This window comes from Megalops cyprinoides, chromosome 4, assembly GCF_013368585.1.
Source record: "Megalops cyprinoides isolate fMegCyp1 chromosome 4, fMegCyp1.pri, whole genome shotgun sequence".
In the NCBI taxonomy this organism is placed as follows: domain Eukaryota; kingdom Metazoa; phylum Chordata; class Actinopteri; order Elopiformes; family Megalopidae; genus Megalops; species Megalops cyprinoides.
The window spans coordinates 39,377,842-39,400,811 of NC_050586.1; the positions used below are offsets into that span (position 1 = coordinate 39,377,842).

Consider the following 22,970-nt stretch of genomic DNA (forward strand, 5'->3'; position numbering starts at 1 on the left):
CATCTTATGGGCTGCTTTCTTATTTCATTTTCAGGTGAATATTCTAATAATGACAAAAGAAGTGTTTTACATCACAGTTAATGAGGAACTGTGTGCAAAGCTGTAGTGATTTCTATCTGAAGATTTTGTCGGTAAAAAGGTCCAACAATAATACCGCTTTGTGTACATTTATTATGTAGCTAATGAGACAAATTGCAGCCATGTGGTGTCGTGTGCCTGGTAGAACCAGCACGGCCACAAGGACCTCAGTGTTTAGCGAGGGCCTTGTGTGTGGAGGTGGGATGGGAGCACTTAGAGTGGCTCTCAGAGGAGTGTTACGGTGCTCTGGTCATGTTTCAGAATTCGCAGATGGAGCCCCGCTGAAGAGCCACATTTAAACAGATTGTAGCAGATGCGTTTTTTTTGTTCTCGTGACCTGGTGAAAGGTCTTCCTGACTTACAGAACCAGTAGATTTCTTGATTTCTACTTCAAGTGTGTACATTTTAAATGTTGCATCACGTACGCATATGAAAACATTGAATTTATCTATCATGTGTCTGATGACAGGCAAAAATGCAGGGAGCATGGTCTGTGGGTTGGAGAGAGTACACTGCAACGTTGCCAAGTATTCCAATAGCCTAGCGCTCATGTTAAAAATACTGCAGCAGACAGCAGACCTATGTGTTGCATGCCAGCAGTATACCTGATATCTTGAGCGAACACAAACACATTCCCCGAGATGATGAGTTTGAAATTGATTTTTTGTCCCCCACCGCTGTCTTCATGGATGTGCAGCACTCAGCATGATGTTCCTGCTATCCCTTTCTCTCTCAACCTCTCTGCCCAAGATACAATGCATTGTTTTTTTTGTCTCAGGCATACATGCTTTTTAAATCTTTATTTGGGCATTTAGATTGAACTGTAGGTTTCTCGAGATGCAGAGGAAAAAAATCTATACGCGTGGCATTAGTGGACATTGAAATGTACCTACTATTGTTGGGTTTTTCTCCTTATTCTTGTCATTAACTTACAAAATTCGGCGTTCATTTTTGTATTCGTACACAAGATTTCTCAGTAACAATCAAAAAATGCAATGCTTGCTTCAATTCACATCTGAAATTTAAGGACTAAGCACAGTCACCATCAGATTGTCAAACAGCATCAGACAAAACTGGAAATGCCCTTAGAAGGAAACATTTTAAATATAACATCAGTTTGTGTGCATGAAACAAAAGCAAACACACACAGAGAGCCATGCAGTTATATTGCTTTCAGCAAGAAGCACCATTTCAGGGGTCTGTCTCTAAGTGCAAGATTCCCTTTATGGCGTGTAGTCTCAAGAAGGCAAAGCCTCTGCTTTTGATGGTCTCCCATTGCACTCACAGCTGGGCCCATTTGTGAACTCAAGGAGAGGATTGCAGGGTCTGCAGGGTTTGCGTCTGCTGAGAGACACATATGCCGCCCTTTATGGTTTCTGGAAATGCATTTTCAGAACTTCCTCGTTTTAAGAGCATCCTCTGTAAAAACCATCAAAAACATTATATAAAACTCTGTGCTACATGCCAGATCTAACGAACTAATGTCCTGCGAGTATCGGTTTTTCATTTTATGCGTGTATTTGTTTGGTAGACACTCTTATCCATTAGTGTACTGTGGAGTGCATTTTTTCCTTTGTGTATGACTGGTGAGTTTTTGTATTATGCATGGTCTTTTTCAGAAGCTGCTCAGATCAGTTAGCTAAGAAGTGTAGCGTGTGGTGTGGCTTTGTGCTCTGTGTGAAGCATCGTTGTCACTCACATGATGTGATGCAGATAGCAACGCAGTCGACTGTTTATGGTCCCCATGCTCCCAGTCACCAATGAGTCCCACATGGTAGTTTGAATTTCCAATTCTCTTCTTCATATGAGGATTTACCCACTGTGTAGCAAGAGTATTCTCAAAATAACAAATGGTTCTCGCCATGAGACTGTCAATCCAAGCATTCTGTCGATTTGGAAAAATGGCCATCCGCAATTAATTAGTCAGCCATCTTAGGTTTCCCTTTTGTGGTTTACTTGGCAGCCCGTTAGTTTGTGTGAGCTAATGCACGGTAACCAGATAGGAAGGGGGGAAACCATATCCAGACGTGCAGCTTCTGTTCAACATCTGACCTACATAAGAGCAGGATCCTCTGGTATTGTTGCAGAAACATTTCTCTACCTGACTTTGATCTCCACTCCCCTCAGGGTGCAGTGGATTTATGTTCTTCAGTATCCCTGTTGAGGTGCAGTCATCCAGGGCCAGCCAAATTCCCCTGCATGTCTAACGCTGAGAGACGCTATCTCAAACAAACATGATTGCGCACAGCGCTGCCGATAAGAGTGGTAGCCTCCACACAGTAGTGGCGCCATGGACCAGTCATACAATTCATTAGTTAACAGGTGAAAGACTCAATGCTTCCCCTTGTTGTTCTGGCCCAAAACCTGAGACACAAGCTAGACATTTACAAATGAATTGTGGTAGATTATTTTAAGTGGCCATTAGTTATTCCGCTGTCGTAAGAGGCTGGTTAGGTTTTAGGTATCAAAGCATGATGCATTTATTAATGGCTTCCTTCTTATCTTTGACATTTTTTAAGTCAAACAAGCTGTGTTTCATTAGCTGTTCTGCTAAACAACTACTATTATCATGACAGCTGACAAAGTTCATTACAAGTTTAAACAAATCATTTAATGGGGGACTGGAGAGGACAAAATTACACCCAGCCAAGCAACTTCAAATCCTTCCTTAAATAATTTATCCATTATAGTTATTGCAATTACTCCTATCATAATATATGCAGTCCCAGCAGTAGTGGCTTTGGCGTCGTCTGACAAAGTGATCCCTCAGCCATTTTTAAATTTAGGAAGCCATCTATCCTTCAAAAGCTCTTCATCTCCTTGGCATCCAGACAGCCCACTGTGATTGGCTGAGAGCAGCAGTCAGGATGAGGTCAATTACCTGAGCACCACAATTTTTTGATCCCCACCCAGATTATTATGAGCAATGACTTAGTGTTTGACTGCTTATTGCTTTTCCCCCTGAGGCGGAGGAGACCGTAATTACTGCATCCATGTAATTTTCACCGCCGCATCCACAAAGTGACGGGTAGCACAGCCCAGCCTTTACGTTGTCTGTGATGTTGATTGAATGTAGGTGTGAAACACACATGGCTGCAGCACCTCATTTTTGGGGCTGTGAGCTGCTGATAACAAAGTCCACACCATTATAGTCTGGGCTTAGCGTGAATGCTTATTTTCATGTAGTGAATAAATATGTAAAAGAAAGGTGATGAAGTCAAATAAATGCCAAACAGTATGTCAGGTTTTTATGGAAGGTGTGTAGGTTCATTCAGCTAAATGATTTGTATTTGTTTCCCCGAGTTCTTGGCTGGCAAGGGCAAGCCATCAATATCCTCAGTCTCTGAATCTGCTGTGCGCCCACTGATATTTCTTCAAAAGACCAAGGCTGAATTTCAGGCAGTGCAGGAGTATAGGCTGCCAATATACAATTGTAAGCCCCCAGTTAAATGCACTGACTTGGAATAAAACAAAAAGTTAACAAAATATTGATTCTAGAAGGTAAAATATTTGCAGCACTTTGGAGCCATTTATAGCCACTGGTATTTATTTGCATAGACGGGGGGGCATTGGATTACATCTTTGGAGGTTATCGAACAGACACTGAAATCATAGTCAGTGATGACATTAATATTTTGTCTGTCCTAGATTCACAGACCATCACTTCTGTTTCTATCAGGAAGCCTTGAAGCTTCAGTAACTGGAGAGATACAGACATGCTGAAACTGCACCAGATAATTACTTGTGATTAGCAGGTGAGTTGAATTTTAATATAAAACACCCAGCATTGTTAGCTGATATGGGTATCATTAGCAATGCCCTGTGTTACCTTTGTGTCTAAAGGAAAAGCACTTTGAACATGAATGGGGAATAAAGTTATTGTATTGTAGAATCATTTAATTGAATCAAGGCCCAGTGTTGACTAAAGCCAGACTGAATTTTGACCCACCTGCTAATCAAAGTCTACAGCCCCACAGCTGAAAGCAGTGCATTTGAATCTGAATAAACGGACTATGGATGGAATCCAGTCAACATGATTTGCAGTTTGTCCTAGGATTTTATGTAGTTAAATAATCAAGCAAAGTGCTGAAACCTTACTTGCACAATATTTTACCTCTATTTCTCAATCTTGAATTGTGTTTACTTAAAACCAAATGATGTATGTGATGGAGTTTGATTTCATTTTGGTATCTTATCCTGACAGATGGTGAAACTGTAGATCAATGAAGTGGTAAACTGGCACAGCTGTGGTGTTGCCCATTGGGCGTGGTGTGGAATGGGTCAGGTGTTTGATAGGCCTGCTATCTGAATGAGTTGGGTATCTGAAGGATCGGGTGTCGGATGGACATGTGCTCTGGGTCAAATGTCCCAACGGTGAGATGAGTGACGATTCGTGTGTTTGAGTTGGGTGTCAGATAGGGTGGGTATCTCGGGTTCAGCATCCGTTGGGTCAGATGTCCAATGGAGCTCCCATGCGTTGGATCACATTTCTCATTGGTCATAACTTGGAGTGGTCAGCTGTCCAATTTCTCAAGTATCTTGTGGGCTGGTTGTGCAAGCAAAAAAGTATATATAGTGTAATACATATACATATACAACAGGGGTAGACAAAATAATGTAAACACCAAACAATACATGAATATTTATTAACTAATAAGGAGTTTGGCCACCCTTTGCCTTCAGACTTTCTTGGAATGTTGATGTACATGTTTTGAACTGTTTCTGGTGGGATATTGAACCATTTTTCAAGAACAATTATTTGAGGAATGTAGGAAAAAGAATAAACACAACTTACCATTATTATTTATTATACTTTATTCCACTGCTCAGAAGTCCAGGTTTTGTGCTTATTTGTGCTTATTACACTAGGTTATGCGTTATTGTTGGGTGTTGTTTGAATGCCAGCCCTACCATCAATATCAGCTGTGTGAAACTCACAGTGTACAGTTTTCTGTTGAGACTGTTTTTTATGGATTTTTAGCTGTAGTGGCACTAAGTGTACATCTGTCCCTGTTGGTGAGCTTTAACTTGTGACCACAGTTCCTTCTTTCCTGATGCAGTTTTTCCTTCTTTGGAATATGTTGTCCCCGTTGATACATTAAATAATTTTGCCATTTCCATGAGGCAGCTGCAATTTTGGCATCAGCCATTTGACCACTTTCAAAATCTGTTACATTTGTTATGTTGCTGTCAAACATTAATATGACATTAATATGAAATATTTGCAGACTTCTTTTGCAATGTACTTATGTCAAAATGTGAGGTTTTGTTTTACATGGTGTTTCCAACCCACTGTATATGTATGTATATTTATGTATATGTCCATATATGTATATTCATATATATTCATCCAGCTTAGTTTGCCACACACAGAAAGAACACTTCTGTAAATTCCAAGAACAAGAGCAAAAAAAAAGGTACATTTGAACAACAGGGAGAATAACAGTAATTCTATCTCACATATCCTAGATTTAGTGCATTATGTTTCTACATATCTTGAAGGTTGGGGACGTAAGCAAGAGGCAGATCACAAAGACCTACCCTCCACGTTTCCAATCCAAGTGTATCATATGAATAGATAAGAAAAATAGGCCGTAGTTACGTATTGTACAAACAAAGTGATATTTCCTGTCTCAGGTTTCGGTCGATACCAATGGGTCTAAATGAGGCGCATCAAAGTATCGGATCTCCCATATTTACAATATTGGAAATTGTACTTGATAGGCGCAACACTCAATCCTGTGTCCTCAAGTCAGGAGGCGGAAGACAATGTTAAAAATGCGAGCTCTGCCTGTTTGAAGGCCCCACACAATAGGCCAATTGGCAGCACAGAGCTTGTGTGTGAGCCCCTGTGAAGTTAATGTGCTCGAACCCTGAGAACGAAGCAGAGCGGGACACAAGCGCTCATTGTACACTTCAAATAACACCGCTTGAGCACAGACAGTTTGAGCCCAGTGGAGATCTGTCAAGGTTATAAATTATTCTGTAGTTTTCATATGGTAATCGTTTCTGAACTTGTTTTTTCAGACCGAGTTGGTTTAATGAAAGTAGTCATTGATTGTGCTCTCCTGTATGGAATGTGACAGCATTTAGTATTTAGGTAGCTTAATTGACCCTCCTCGGAATGAGGGAAGGGAAGGGAGAGCGAGAGAACGGGCTTCATTATAGCGGATGCAGCATGGTCCACTGACATCTCTTGTTAACGTAAAAGCCATTGTGTTGTTGGTAAACAGACAACATGAGGCAGAAAGAAAATGAATTTCCCCGTTTTAATGAACAGCCTATCAAAAAATAATCCTCCGGAAATTTTTACGTATGGCACTTTTAGATGAACGATACACGGGAGGGTTTGTTTTGAACGAGTCCCAATATTAACAAAACTGGAAGTCGGCAGTAGATTTCAATGTAGACAGCCCATTTGCCAAGAAAAGCAATTTTCCCTGCATTATAAGTGTAGCGAAGATACGCCACTGCAAATGCACCTGTTTGTATGCGTGAAAACGCGTCACTGAAACTGGACAGGCCTATGAAGCGCATGCTGAAGAGAGACCCAGCTTGATCCTTGATTGTTGTCTGATGAGATTTTTCTTCACGTACTTGAGACAGAGAGAAGCAGGCGCTGAAGCCTTATTCACAGGATTCATTCATTTGTGTCCATCTGAGTGTTAGCAGGATGACTTTTGGTGTGTCTGCACGAGCCTGTTTGTCCGTTCCATTATCGATGCAGCGACTCAGCCAAAGGGCAAGCGCCAAGGCTACAGGAGCACAGACGGCCCCACCCGGTCTCCGGTCCCACTGTTCTGGTGAGTGGGCGGGGGGAGTAGGAGAGGATGCGCCGGAAAGATGGAGATAGCAGGACCTTCACCGTCCCCCGGCTGAATGGAAGGGCTTCCTTTTATTTGGGTTAGCGCGCAATGTTGGTCCGATAATGTCTATTTTGAGGCACGGCAAACTTCCTGTGCCACGGACGACCGGGCCATTAATCGGTACCTGACACCCCTGGAAAACGAAGACCCTGTCTGCAAATCGGAGGTCGAGGTCGAGCATTCTGGGAACGTTTTTCGTTCTTGTATGCAACTCTGAGTGATACGATATCACGCAGGGCCAGTGTCTCCAAGAACACACAACAGCAGCACTGTGCAACCTTTGCCCTTAAAAACACATGAATAAAACTGCAAACATTGACATGGTCTAAAGTGGTCCCATGCTGTATTATTTTCTTTAATTAAATGCTGAATCTTACAATATCATGATGCAGCAGAAAAGGAGGCCAAAGTCCTGACACATACATCTGAAAAACTTATCCTTTGCCCTTAGAAAAACAAAATGGCAAACTTTGACATGGAAAAGAAATAAATGTCGTAGCGTGTTCGGGTTTCGAAAGATGTTTCTCAATCAGAGGGTTCGACGGACTGCATCAGGTTGTCATCCTAGTTTTGATGAATGTTTTTGATGGCATCGGGCCAGTTCTTACCAGTGCTTAACTTCAACAGTTGTGACACTTCTAGATCTATTGCCCTTATTCTATTACATTATTCATAGAATAGACAATCACATAGCAGCAGGCTCTCTTGCTGGCACAGAAGAAAATTTGGTTTATCGCTGTCATACATTTTAACAACCACTAAGCAAAGCATTTTTGTTTTTAAGGCCGCTTATACTGTATTTATATCCAGGCTCATTTACAAGGTGGGGCCTTTGTAAAAATATCAGTAAAGTCAACCTAAACAGCAACTGGAACTATTTCCCACTCCTCCACACTGGTACCCAATTTGGTTCTAGTGAACTTCAAATTGTCAAGTAGAGGAACAAAATGTGGATTAGAGTCAGATCCTGAATGCATTTAACAACTTATCTGCGTATTATCTGTGAGTATTATAAATGCCAAAAGCCTTTTGTGAAGTTGTGTGATGGTAAAATTCATGTGTTGATTTGTGTCCTTTCAGCACACTAAAGCACATTCAACTGTTTTGTGCTTTTTGTGATAGATTTTCATTCAGCACAGATTCCTGCCAAATTTGAATTCAGGGAAACATATTATCCTATTTCTTTTGTGCATTCATTTTTGGGCCTGAAAGAGAAAATGGATGCCTGGTGCAGTAATTGCGTTTTTTTTCTTGTGGAAGTGTTGTGAAAGTGGCGTGTTTTTGTCATCCCTGTGCTGAAAGAGCATAGCAACACCTCGCCAGCCGATAAACAGTGGGAGCCGGTTCTGGTGGAGAGACCTCATGTTCAGATCTGTCCCACATTCCAAGCGCTCCGCTCTCAGCCAGCGGAGAGTCTCCACCAGGCTGATGGAGAACAAACGAGGAAAATCAAGGTCAATTTGTCTTTCCATCTGTGTGTACACATGAGCACGGGCGCACACAAATACACGCACACACGCACGCGCACACACACACACACACACGCACACACACTGAGATGGGTTGAGGGTGACATGCAATGAAGGGAAGATCCCCAATGAAGCACACTGATGGAAATGGACCTGCATATGGAACGACGTGTGGTGAGAACCTTGAGGGACAACACACAGAAGAGTAAATAGAAGATTCACAGATGAATAATGTGTGATGCACAAATCTAAAACAAAAACACTAGAAAACACATTTTAGCAGGTTGTTTTGTGCCTTTAAAGTAGAGCTAGTGGTGTCTGCATCTGGATGCCTGTGTGGACGTGCTGCACTGGGGCTATGCATTGGGGATCGTTTTTCTTTTTTTTTTTCAAACAATGACTTGTTAATTAATAAAAGACTGATTAATTAGAGCTAAATTGATGCCGTCCGTAAATGGAGAACCACCGGTCTTGTGTTACGGGTGCTGTCGTCAGTGGAGATCATCTCCATTAATTAAGGCCTAAATGTATGAATTTGGATCGCAGCAAATGGGCCGTGGCCCCGATGCATGACGCCTGGGAGAGGTGGCGGTTCGCTGGGGCCTAACAGGTGCAAATGGTGCCTCATCATCATAATTTCGCCCCTCAGACCGTTCTGTCTGTTTCAGGTGAATCGGAAATTATGAGTCACGTAGAACAAATCTATTCTGAGGGCTAGCAGCGGGGAAAATGCTTCAGATCACAATAACAAGGGAAGGGAGGCTGAGAACCTGACGGCGGCGATGATGTCATCGATTTCACCGATGAGAGGGCAGCGCGTAGCAAATTAATGAAGCGGCCAGTCGAACAAGTGCGGGCACAGTCTAGTGCTTCTCCGGGCCGCAATTTCACAGCGCTGAAATGGCAGCGGTGGCCGGCAGACTGAGTCGAGCAAAATGACAGGATTATTCTTCCCGCCAACAGCCCCGAGAGACAACCGCGCCTCTCATCGAACAGTCACGTCTCTCTCTCGGCTCCCGAGCCGGAGACAACCTGTGCCGTCGCAACCAGCAGTTCTTCTGTTCGTTTCAGTTCGTGTTATTGCAGCGCTGTCATAGTCAAAATCAAATCCCACAGCTGAACCTGTATAGCGCTTAAGAAGCGGAGCCGAGTTGCAACAGGGGGAGGTTTGGGGCCTTTGTGGTTTTACGTGAACTGCAGTTAACCTCATGTTAACAAGCAGGCAAGAAGTTGTAAGTTTTAGGAAGAGACAGTGTAAAAAGTGACTCGGCTGAATAAACATCATTAAGTCGTGCTTGAATCGGTGTCTGTGCACAGTACACATCTTTCTCTTCTAAAGAAAGTTACTTAGAAAAAAAAATTGGCAAACACAGCATTTCAGCCACAGTAATGTGCAGACCTTTTACTTTTTGGTAAGTCCATTTTATATCAATATGAAAAAGTCTTTGCCATCTGTAATCAGATTCAAATGAAATCAATGGAATGGAGTTAGTTGATTTGTTAGATGCAGTTTTACAATTGTAATCGAATCAGGTCCTTAACTAACGATAGATTCTGCCATGAATCTTATGGAAAGCCTGCTGACAAAAGACAGGGGGGTGATGGGACATCTCAAGACCGTGGATAGTGTTGTTTTCCATGCAGGACACTGATTTAGTGTAACAGCACTGTCTGGGGAAGGGACCAGCCAAATTCTCAGAATGTGGGGCCACTTTCACTTGTACTCTGCTAGTGTGTGACCTGTATTTGGAATGCTCCCTCAAAGGCTACGAAGAAGTTTGATGTGTGTACACTGTCTATGGTGGTGGTAGCGGGGGTGGGGGTGTTCAGAGGGGGTCTCTCCTATTGACGGACCATGTCACCCCATGGGGCTCGACTAATTGGTCGCACTGGCTGGCCCCTTTTGGTTAAGCCTCTTCACAAAGGCGTCGGTTGGGATCACGTGGCCCGGGAGTTAAAGAAGGGGAACATGGGGGCGGGGGGAGGGTGGTGGTTGGTGGGGGTGTGTGTGGGGAGTGCGGGGGTGCAGGTTTGCAAAACAAAGCTGGGCTGGAAAGGGAAAGAGATGAGGGTGCCCTCTTTGCTGGCCGCGGGAGCAAACGCAGCCAGTCTTTGGCCTCACCAAGTTAGAAGTGACCCACATACCCACCCATGTGTGAGCTGTTCTTTTACTCCGTTACTCTTGATTGCCGCAACGGAATCGGGACGTTTTCTGAAAACTTTTTTTTTTCTCCTTTAATTTGGGAGAAGGGATGAGCCAGCTGAAAGGGGCCTTATTCAGTGACATTGTCCCTGTGTGCCTGAGGGCTGCAAAGTTGACGGCTTTCCTGAGCAGAAAGCACTCTAATATGCTAGGAACAGAGTATTGATTATTCTGTTGTGGGTGTCCTCAGTTTCAGCTGGATACAGCTAAAGGTCATTATTGCTCCTCAGTCATAAGCATCAATGGTCCTTAACATACTCAGTATTGATTGTGCTTTGGTGAGAATTGTGTATTTTCTGAAGGTAATATTTTTACAGAAGTGCCTTTTTAAAGCATAACCAAACATCAAAATGAGCAATTATACAAGACAGATATTGTAATTTGCATTTCCATGCTGAAAATCAGCTTTTTTATGGTCTATTGCATAATATGAGTTTAATCCAGTTTATCCTTTGTATTTGTTCTTAAACTGACCTGTTGTGTCACAGTTTCTCAAAAGTAATATTGGCTGTGAACCACAGGTAAATGCACAGTCACACGTTGCTTCATCATTTCTGTCACGCAGTGACGGTTGGAGCTCTCCTGTAAGAGTGGCTTTGTTCTGCAAATGTTAATTGACCCGAGCGCGCAGGTGATTGTTTTGTTGATTGAGGAAACCGCATGTCTCCACTCGCCTGAGACCCCGCAGAAAGAGCCAGGCTCCCACTGCAGATCATCACCATTTGATTGATTAGCAATCTGTGAGCTCCCATGGTGGGCGACAGAAAGCAACACATTACCTGTTTAAAGAAATCACATTTCTGTTCCTCACCGCTGCAAATATCAGAACCTTGACAAAAACAACTTTGTTGGTGTAGAATGGATAAAGCATTAGGCTGAATCAAAACCCTATTGATTTTACCATGCCTCTGCTAGATGACTTTCACCTTTCATATTTTCCTTTCTGTAAAAGATATTAAAGAAAGGATATAGCTGCTCAGAAACCCTGGAAAAAATTCTTAAGGAGGGAGTTTTGCAACATAAATGGTAGAGCTGATTTAAGATTACAGTTATCCCTGATAGTTTTCTCTGTAGTATATCATTTGAGCCAGGAAATGTGTACTGTTTTGTATGTAAATGTGAAGTTTGCTTTCCCTTCACAGTTTGTTTCTTGTTTGTTGTAGTGAGAGGTTTGGAGTGACCTCCATGACAAGAGGGTTGGGAATTGAAATCCCAGGTGTTCGACTGCTTAGATTCATAGCATTTAAGTACTTTCAACTGTTAGGACACAGAGTCCCTTGTGGCCTTCAGTGTTGTTTGGGTTTAAACCTACGTGGTGTTTTTTGATTACGTCTACAGTGTGCTGTGAACGATGCAGAAACGCAAACTGTTGTTGAGGCAATGTCATGTTCGGTGTTGGCACAGAGCTGCCAAAATAACCTGTCTAAATAGTCTGGTGTCAAACCAAACAAAGAGGACTCTGACAAACAGCCACGTTGCTCTGCCAGTCAAAAAGCCACTCAGGCCATTTTAGCATCAGATTTATCCCTCAACCAGCCAGTAATGGCTATAGGGAGACGTATCTTTCAAATACCTGAGCCTAAGACAGCTGAGTAGTTCTTCACATGCTGCTATACCTGTGTTTCCCAGAATAATCAAAATCAATATCAAAACCAATAGTTACCTGAGATGAGTTCATATGTCCAGTCCCATCTTTTCCATTTCACACTCTGAATCCATTGTAATACACATTAGAAATGAGTAAGCGGCCATAGTCTGAATTCATTCTCCTCCATATACATTATGGTCTGAGAATGAATGTTCCACTAAGGTGATTATCCCCTGGCTCCTCTGATAGGACTGATCCCTGCTGGCTGGCCACCACTAGTGACACCATTCAGCTTACTCATAATCTGACGATCACAAGGGAAGAGATTTCTCTGCAGCTGCATGGTGGGGGATGTGTTCCAATACTCATGGTTCATAGAGTTATATCTATAGCTAGCACTTGGTAGCCACGGTAGTGTGAGATTCTCGGCTTCCAGCCATTGCATAAGCCTTTGTAAAGCCTGCGGATGCATTCAATAACATGATAAAGGCATGAAATACCACAACTGAACTAGCTGTGTTTGCAAAAAGGTCTTGCCTGAACACTAGTGCCTTGTCAGATTTGAAAGGTTTTCTGATTAGCTTACACATCATTAAATACTTTCATGTTTTTATTTACACACTTCTGTACAACATAGAGGCCTAATCCAGGCACTGATACAGCATTTAAACCATGAACCATGGTGTTTGTTGGAAAGCAATGTGGTCCAAGGCACACCAAGACATGCCCAGAGGTGGAACCCGGGAGACAAGATGATTTGAGCATATCCTTTGGTCAGTGGTCTCAAGCATGTAATGAAATGCCAGCAAAAATGCGTTCTGAGCTTTCATCAGTGCGTTTAGCCGTATGTAGGTATTTACCAGCCTTTAAAGACTGCTGCCGTGCAGCTACCAGACTGAAACCAAAACACACATTTCAAACAATTATCATCAGCATGATTAAAACGTTGGCCTGTCATCGCTTTTTCAGTTGCTCCAACTCAGAAATTCAAATTGTACATAATTGTAGAAACCTTTGGAAAGGGGTACCATTTCTGGAATTTCTTTCAAATTGTCCTTTTATGCACTATATGAGGAACATGCCCCATGAAGCACAGAGGAATTTACTATAGTATGAAGGCTTTCCAAGCCAAAGATGCCGCTAAGACTGATGCACTGTTCCGCAAATTCAGAAAGCTATCACATTATGCTGTCAAATAATTTAATACTCAAGGGTTCCTTCTCTCTGTAATCATTCTTGAATGAATGTTTTGAAGGCTGATAAATATTTGCCTTGGAGCATTTAAGACGTCACCTAAATAATGAACAGGAAACGCGGTGCAGAAAAAGTGCCAAAAGTTTACAGCAAATTGTTAATGTGCTGTCCTTCTTTCTTTCAGAGAAGAGAAGAAAATAATGCTGGGTTGGTCATCGGAAACTCTCATGCCAGCGCGTTCAAAATCTTAAGGTAGATCATGTTTAAATATTTGTGTATTTATCCTTGTGCTGTGAATGTATAATTGTAATTTAATGGTTCGTTGACATAGCAAGAGGAAAGTATCATATTCATAGGTGTACAGAGTGGAAGCATTAAGGCGTGGAGATTTATTGTATGGATGACTTAGGTTATTCAGAGTCTTTGTACCCCGGGGCAAGTACAAGGTATTCATTACTCTTATGGAAATGTCTACATTACCTTTTTCAAGTGCTTCCAGCACTTTATTCAGACTGAGTCCTGGCAGCATGTGAGTGCCACAAAATGTGGTAAGTGAAAACATAGGGTGAGCTATTTCTCAGCCTCTTACGGAGAATGTTCCCCACTGATGGGGAATGTTTCTCTACCACTGATGGTAAAGAGCACTGATGTCACGGGAGGAAAAAAAAAACAAATGGGAATTCAGCACGTACGGCCATATTTCAGGGGGCCGCTCCTGGCAGAGGAGGCCGGCGTGGTGAATGGAGTTTTCTGAGTGGGACCGTGACACTGGGCATGTTCCTTCCGAGCCCTCCTCCGGTCCGCTGCCAGCTACGCCGAGGGAAATGCCAAAGCGGCCCCAGAGAGCCTGGAGATTTGTGAAATGAAATGCTGTAGTTTGATAAGTCATGCTGGGTGGGAAGACTTAATTATCTTAAGGGAAGACAGAGCAGCTGATGACTGAAAGGGTTCGTGTGTTGCGGAGGAGTGTGGTGGGATGTGAGGAAGCGATCCAGTCAATGGACGATTGTGGGTTTTAAATTCTGTGGATATTTTTGTGAACAATAGGGCAAAGCAAAATATGGAAACTTCTGAAACGGCTGGCGCTCCATAACTGGAACCGATGTTTGTGTTTAGAGAACTGTTTCATCCCATTCTGGGTTTTCGCTTGGGAGTTTGTGGTATGACTACAGTTCAAGCATAAGCATATATTAACTTCCGAAAAATATCTGCATTTCTTCACAAAAACGTCAACTGGAATTTTATGATTTCTCCCGAAACAAAATATACTGTTTCCCTTCGAGAATGGAAAAAAGGTAATTTGGTCAATAGTGGTATTTTCTTTTGTTTTCATTTTTTGTTCATTCCTCAACTCGCAGCCCCCTGTTTTCTTGAAAGTGAACGTCAACCCGCTCCCGGTGGCCTCCATGGGCAGGGACCACATTCCCGGGCCACTCATTCATTACTTTGGAGCGGTATAATGAGTTTTAATCAGTGGCAGGTCTGGTCATGGTGTTTCATTACAGTTTGGCCCTGGTCTGCAGGCGGTTTGATTGCGCCGTGGAACTGCGCTCAATGAGCTTATGTCAGGCCTTGATTAGACGGAGGGCTCACGAGCAGCAACCGACGTCACCTTTTTTTAAAATAGTTAATCTGTTCCTGAGGACAATGCCTCCTTTAACTCTCCACCTCCCCACCCCCCTCCTCCCGCACTCCTGCAACTCTCACATGCTCTCGGCTGGGCCCCGTCAGCCTCTGCAGTTGTTATTTCTCTTTGCTTTTTTTCTCGGGAGTTGAGCGCGTAGCCCGGGGTACCGACGCGCAGTATGGATTTCATGCCTTGTACCATAGCCGTGAGTTTTGGTTTCTAACTGCTGAGGTGTGTTTCAAACTGTGACGGCGCACGGCTGCGTTCCTAGCAAGCTCGGAGACTGGCTGCGAATTAGTTAATGTGAAAAATTAGAATTGGGTGTTCTATCACCAACCGGAGTGGCAGGTCTAAATTGAAAATGTTAATTAATTCTGCTGTTATGGAGGTGGCCTAATCTTGTTGAGTCGAATAAAGAGCAGCTACTTTGATTTGTAGTGCTGGCTGGAGGGGGGCTCTGTTCCCACCAGATACAGTCATATCTGTGGGCCTCCGGAGCGAAGCTTTCACTAATCCTCTCAATGAGCCACTCCAAGGCGGATTTACCTGAAATGCTGAATACTGTAACCCTGACTGCTTTACATTTTAATGCGGCACATCATCATGGGCAGAGAAGCCATCTTGAATGAGCACATTTGCAGCAACCTGTGCTTTCCTGTCAAGGTCCTTGGCGGGTTGTTTGCAGGCCCCCAACCCTGACTCCCCCCATTTAGCAAATAACATTGTTTGTTGGAAGAAAAGATCCATTTATTCCTCCAAATGTTGTTCAATCCCTTTTTTAAGAGTTAACTGTATCCCAGTAAAGTAATTGCAGAGTATGCTCTGAAGCACAGCATGCATCAAAATTGTTTTTCATGATTGCTACATCTGGTGGCAAAAAGGGGGGGTTAGCCCCACCCATACGTCTGAGGCCCCACCCTGCATGGAGCATGTGGATGTTTGTGGGTTGAAAGTTTGTTGCCTCATCAATAATTTACATGTCATGCTTATGCTTATTCATTTACTTACCATGTTAATTTTATTCACTTGATAACATTATGAAAGGCAACTCACTTCTGCAAAACTTTCAGGGTTAAGGATGGGTTTTTTTGGAAACAGCTTTAGTTGTTGAACTGGTCTAAATAATGCTTTAATGAATGCAGAGCTGCAAACTTATAATGTGATGATAATGTGATAGGTATAATTGCATATAACAATAAGTAGCTTCTTTGTGTTAAATAGTAAATCATTTAAATTGCACATTGGTTATTTAATTTATTATGTACTTCCTGAAGGGTAGCAGTTGGCTAAGCATTCAGTCGACTGTTTAGGTCGAAGTGGCTGAATTGTTTTGACAGGCCTTGTGTTTGAGCCTCGTTTCTGAGCCTGGTGGTGCTCCACTTTGAAAAATTGCATTGTCTGAGCATGGGTCTCTGGAATTAAATGCACAAATGGTTAAATGGTTTAAGGCAGAGGATGAGCGGGCTTATCTTCTTAAGTCTTAAAGACTGACACCGACGGTAAGGAAGACGCAGGTTTCATTGTTGCTGCTCGTAGACAGTAATTGCTGACAACGTTCCTGGATGCCAGAGCTGTCCTTGGATTAAGCACGGTGGCAGGGGGGGCAGCCGGTGCATGAGAAGGGGGGCGGCCGTTGCACGAGAGGCTCATGCCACGACACCCGCTGAGGGAAGGAAGACCGTTGTCCTCCTAAGGCCAGCATGGCAGCGGACAGCAGCTCCAGTCCTCGCCCCAGTCATTAGTTGAGTGGATATTTGAGCCTAATCAGCCTCAAAGAGATAGTCGCGGAGTCTTCAATTCCATTAAGTTACTTTACATTATTCAGGCTCACTCATTAATCAAATTTTCCTATGGGTTTAAGCTGCGTGGCATCCAGAAACATGAAATAAACAGATGGAAGCCATTCCGCCTGAGAGCCGCCGCACACAAAGTAGCCCAGGCCAGCGCAGTTCACCGAGACGGCACACTTCTTTCTGGATATCGTTTCCGCATGAACAGACCCGGGCCAGCGTGCTTATCTCCGCACTGTGCCACAGGATCCAGGAGTCATCCACCAATGATAAATTGCATTGACAAGAGGAATTGAAATGAATTGTTAATGGAAGCCTACGAGTGGACACGCTCCTATGGGGATGGGATGGTAAGTTTCCCACAAGGAAACCCAATTTATTCACAAAATGGGATTCATATTTGTTTCCCATATTGGATGGCGACGTACACAGGTGGAGTGTGAAATTTGTGAAGCCTGTCTGTAGTCTAGGAAGCTGCTTTGTCTGTGGCTATGCTATTTTGGCACCAATAACAAAAGTATCTGAAGGTTGTTATTGTGGTCCCATATTGGCAAATATGTATTTGTGCCTGCATATATATTTGTCATTTTTAAAATTTTTGATCTGCATACAGTGTGGAAATATAACTTCAACAACATGTTTTTGTTTTGATTCAAGCCTGAGCCATAGTTAGCACAAAAAGATCCAGTGTTTACATGAAAACACAAGATTTGTTTATATTTTCGAGAAGATCTTCACAGAGGCTTTTAGAAGATGAAAAGCAGAGACGGCCAGTTAATTAACTGGAGCATTCCACAGATGTTTTTTTTTATTAATTAATTAACGATAATCAATATATTAATTATTATGCCCCTCTTCAAACATTAAAGATACTGTCAAGACGTGTTTGTACTAAAGTGGGCAACGGGTTCTCAACCTGCGGTATTGAGTACGTCTTCTAAAAAAAAAAACAGCGTCATGAATAATCTTTCAATGAATAATTCGTCAAACCCTCAAGAAGAGCTCTTCAAAGAGCCGAACGTGGCCAGAGGATTTTCAAATCCGCTTTAAGGGCCTCGGCTCCCAAGTAAACACGTCTGAGGTATGTTTACGATTTCCGTGAAGCGAGGCACTTCTGCCGCCAAACTTCCAAGGCCCGTTCCGTATCGGGGTATCGGGGTACGCAGCGCTCTGCTCGGGGACAGCTTAAGCTCCTTCATGCCTGATATTTATTCGCCAGCAGGCAGGGTTTTAGTTGAAAGGAATCATAATCCCGGCGTTAGGCAAACATCACAGAACCCAGTCTGACAAGTTCAAGTTCCTTTGCTTCTTCGGATTGACAGGCGGAAGCTGCAGGTGTAATACCGCCATGCGCCGTTTCGTGCCGCGGGAGTGTTCCTCCTCTTCTGCCCATCATCAGCTCCACTCTTCCTCCTCCAGGCTGGTAGAGCAATGTGCCTGGTACACCGCCCTTTTTTTTGGGGGGGGGGGGGGGGGGGCAGGGAGGTACTAAATTTGTAAGCGGGCCTGTGGAGAGCTGTATTGAAAATAGGAAACCGGAGGGTGGAAAGGTCATCATAAAGGTCACAGGAAGTGGAGTTACAGTGCAGGGTCTGTGAGAGGAGAGAAAATTTTACAAGCACGCTATGTTTAGCGTTTTATAGTTTTCCATCAGCGGTTTCTTTTTTTTTTTTTTTTGAGAAAAGCTTCCAACATTGTTAATTGTGAATTGTGAAGCCATAGTCTGTTAAATGATGCATTTAAAGGCTCACTGGTAATTAGTATTGATTGCAGATAGTTGAATTTTTTCGTGTTTTGTTTCCACTTGAGGACCAAACAGCATTCAATATCCTGTAAAGGAAGATGTCTCCAAACCGTACTATGCTCGGTAATTGACTGTAATGATGTGGGAGATTTAATCTCACACTGGGCTGCTGTACACAGGCTGACGTCATCCATTGTCACAAAGCAGAAATGCAAGGAGTAGCACAGTCCTATTTAATATAATTCTTTTGGTTTGAAATTCTGAATTCAGCTAATGCATTTCAGCAGTTAATCTTTGTTTTATTTTATCACGCTCAGGTTGCCTCTGTTTCAGTGAGATCAGTGGTTCAAGATTCAATGAGTCACTCCTCATGCACTGCTGAGGGAATTGATGTCCATGATCTATTGCCCCAGTAACTAGATTAATGGAACATTTCCATTAGAAAAATTGCATGACACAGCTAATATGAGGAGTTGGTAATCAAAGACCTCCAGTGACACAGTGTGGAAAATTACCTATTGAACAGCCGTTGTGCATTCTAAGGTTAAATGCCTGGTGGTGGAGGAGGGAAATTAGTCTGCCCTCTGGAGAATGTAATCCATGCCACGGAGATGTTGTGCAGGCAACTTAATGATGGTACATAGGGTTGCTTCTTATATATTATATTCCATTGGCTCTTCCCTATCGATTTTATTTGCTCCATTCTATAACACTGTCAAATGTTTTACATCTGATTCTCAGCCATATTAGGTCTCTATAGTATGATATTGAGTCTAGTCTTTGTTGATGGAATACTTAATTAGTGTCGCCTACCGATTAATTCGCAATTATCCTGTGGAGTTAGGTGTGACAAAGGCAATCGAGCATTACTTTATTTGGCGGTAGATTCAGTTGGCGGGATTAGTCATTACAGCTTTGCTCCGTAAAGAACAAGGGAGTGTAAACAACTAGTTGCTTCGCTGTGGCGCTCTGACGAGCCGCCCGAATCGGAGAACTCCCACGGAAAGATTAATTATACCCATTGCTCATGTGTTTTCAGGGCGCCGCATCACAAGCAGCTGGGGGGGGGTTAATTTTTGGTTGTGCTGTCATCGGCTTGTACATCGTGTCATGATAAACCGGGGCAAACAAATTGCTTGGAAAAACAAGATCATACCTGAGCAGTTCAGAGTACACTGGAAAGCTGTAGGCTAAATGAAAACAAATAGGACTGTCACTCACAAAGGCAAGGGGCCCTTGCTCTTCCAGGTGCCAGTGTTGACTGTATCAGCTAAATGCTTGGGAGACACTGCAGTGATTTACACAACATGATTACCCAGGCTCTTATCTACCTTCACAATTTGGTGTTCCTTTCCTGATTGGCTGTAATGTGTGAGAAAAGTCAGTTCTGAGGTTTATGGCCCAACTTGGCCACTTTGCTCCTCTACGGCTCTAGAGGTGGAGAGGGGAGAGGGCCCGTCGCGCGAAAGGGCTTTAAATTATGTATGTCAGTGGTAAAAAGTTGTGTAATGTTGTGGATACTGCTTATGTCACAATGAGCAAGCTGATTGGCTGGCAGTGTATCATTGGTGGAGGGTTAGTGCAGCCCTGGAGCTGCAGTGGATTGTAAAGCGCAATATCCAATTAGGAGGAGCACGGTGCTGTGCACGTCGCAGGTGAGGGGACGTCTCATTTATTCTTGGCCACCTCTCCAGCCTTTTGTCTGTGCGAACCACCAGACATGTGACAAGGCAGCATCGCACTGTCAGGTTGTGTGCTTATGTTGTAGAACATTCGGGATGATATTTCTGGTCTGCTGCAGGAGGTCATATGGGAAATATCAATAATTCTCTCCTGGCACGGGTTGCCCTGCATTACATTAGAGTTTATTACTAATTTGCTGAGCAGACACATTTATCCAGGTCGGCTAACATAGATTACACTTTACACACTGCATATTATATAAAGGTGGATGTTTCCAGAAGCAGAATCTGGTTCCCTCTGCTCTGAACAGCTGCGTTCCTCCCAGGGTTTGACACTGCAGCGTTTCGGTCCAGTTCCCTAAGCGTTACTCCATACGGCTTCCGTAAATGAAAAAGGCAGCCGCAGTCGTTAGCCATTTGCAGGGTTATCAAAGGCTGCGAAATTGCATTGGAGCTTTATTTGATTTATGGGGACCCATTGGATGTCCAGCGTAGCGGTAGCGTCTGCTGTCAGGGCCATCCTGTCTTGTTTACCCCCGCTCAGCCCATTAACAGATTAGCATTGTGCTCATTCAGAGCAGATTGTCTCCGTCTTGGCTGGTGTGTCTTGTGTCAGGTGTATGTACTCATGTGTGCTGGGGACGGAGAGCTGGGAGTCAGACACAAAGCCAGATCAGCCCGGCCCACGCCCCACCTAAAGCCCTGAGGGATTGGGCGAACACATGGCTACAGCATCCTTTCTTTGTGTTCAGATGAAAGAGGTGTCATTGTTTTGACTGTTGCTGTATTACCTTTGAATGGAAAGTAATTGCATTGTTATTTTGTTGTTGTAGCTGTTGTTAAAAAAAAATTGTGAAAGGGTTACGTTGAGCGTCTAAAAGGTATCCGTGTGTCTGCATTTCCTGCGACTGTATAATGGTCCTACACAAAGCTGAGAAACAAACTTGACTTAACTCTGATTGGCCTATGAATTGCCTTTATTCATGATAAATGGATGCGCATTCATATAAATGTTAATGGTGAATTAAAGAAGTTCATATCCATTTGACTCTATTTAGAACTGAAATTATTGACATTATAAACATTGAGCCCGGTCCAACTTTACATCAAAGAAGAATGGCAGAATTAATGAAAGAGCCCTTTTCAATCAGAGAACTGCAATTTTGGAGAGAAGTAAAAAAAAAAAATTGTAAAAACAAACCTCAGGTATTGTGCCTCTGAATGCAATGCCCACTTTAAACTGAATTATAGCAATCAAGTACCATCGTACATGATAAACTGCACTCCACATGGGCCTACTTGCAAAACACCATTCATTCTAACAAGTTGTTTTCTCAATTTCAAGTTCATATTTTTCAGTGGTTTTCTTTCTTTTTTTTTTTTGGTCTGTGCACTTTGAGAGTGTCTGAAGAATTGACGCTTGTGACAGATGGGGCTGGAGACACATTGTGGAATCGTAGATTATTCAGTTTGAAGGACTCCCCCTCCTTCCTGCAGTTATGAATTACTGTTAGAACCGCTCCAAGGTGGGAACACGCCACTATTTTTGTCGGGTGATCAATCCCTGTGCCATCAGCGGGAGGGGAGGGTCAGCAAAGTGACGTCGTGCTGTCACTGACAAGGCCTAGGACAAGAAGGCCCGCATTATGTTAATGGTGCGAGGATATTCCTTGCTGCCCGTAATAAATTAAGTCATATCGTTAGAATGGGAAATTAACTTAAAGAACATAATACCTCATGGGTCATTATGCATGAGACATTATGTTTTGGATTTACTGTCTGAAATTTATTGTAACTACCTTAGAGGCCTGCCATCAATTTGAACCTCTTTACATTTCCAAAATGATACATTTTGCAAAGACTATACTTTTAAATAATACTTAGAAGATTGGTTAAATATATGTCTGCTGTAATTGCTCTAGCATGTTTCAGCTGGTCTCATTCATTACTCAGTTGCTCCAATGATAGTGTTACAGTCTTTTTTACCGTTAGGGCACCTATTCAATCAAAGGGCAAAATGGCCTTTGCTTTTTATCATTGTTCATTTCTTTGAGCTGGAAATAAAATCAAAGTGTTATGACAGAAAAATATCTCTGCCTTAATTTTATTACAGAAATTAAGGCCAGGCAGCTTTGAGTGAATCATCCTCTTAAGATAGATTTTTTTTTTTCGGGGGCTTATTTTCAGTCTTCTGCTAAGAGCGTTTCCATTTGATGTGGTACATCTTGAGGTTTGGCTCATGTCTCAGGTTGGATGCAGGGGCTAACAAAGAGATTTCTAAAAACAAAATTGGCTGTAACCCTTTCATGCCCATGGCATGCGCTGAGTTGCTTTGCGATTTTTTTTTATTGTTGTTGTCGCCTCGTTTACAGTCATAGTTGTTTTGTTGATATGTGCCTGAGGGATGTAGGAAAACCTAATAGCTGTCTCTTAAGCCTAGTAAAGTAGACGGATTTAGCATGAGGCACACGACAGCTGCCCCGGGGCACCTAATGGTTTACCTGTTACTGCTACATTAGTTTTCTTGAATCCACATCCACATTAAAAGCCAGTCTTATCCACCAAGCGTGGAAACAGCCCAATATAGAGGGTTGTGCACAGTATGGTTAGCACACTGTGTTCTCAAAGGAGCACAGTTGGTAGTTCCAAAATAATAAATACACTTTTAATCTAGCAACTAGTCAATCATTGCAAATAAAGGGATAGACTATAGAATAGACTACTGGCTC

At 42.9% G+C, this 22,970-nt stretch overlaps 1 protein-coding gene across 4 annotated transcripts in view; it reads left to right on the forward strand.

The window, feature by feature from the left end:
- The window catches only part of sema6a (sema domain, transmembrane domain (TM), and cytoplasmic domain, (semaphorin) 6A), a 79,044-nt gene that overhangs the window by 9,600 nt on the left and 46,474 nt on the right, over positions 1-22,970 (forward strand). For all 4 annotated transcript variants that reach the window (XM_036526032.1, XM_036526034.1, XM_036526033.1 and 1 more), the window contains exon 2: positions 13,583-13,650. The gene's annotated coding sequence lies outside the window, so the exon portion shown is untranslated. The remainder of the gene's footprint in view (positions 1-13,582; positions 13,651-22,970) is intronic.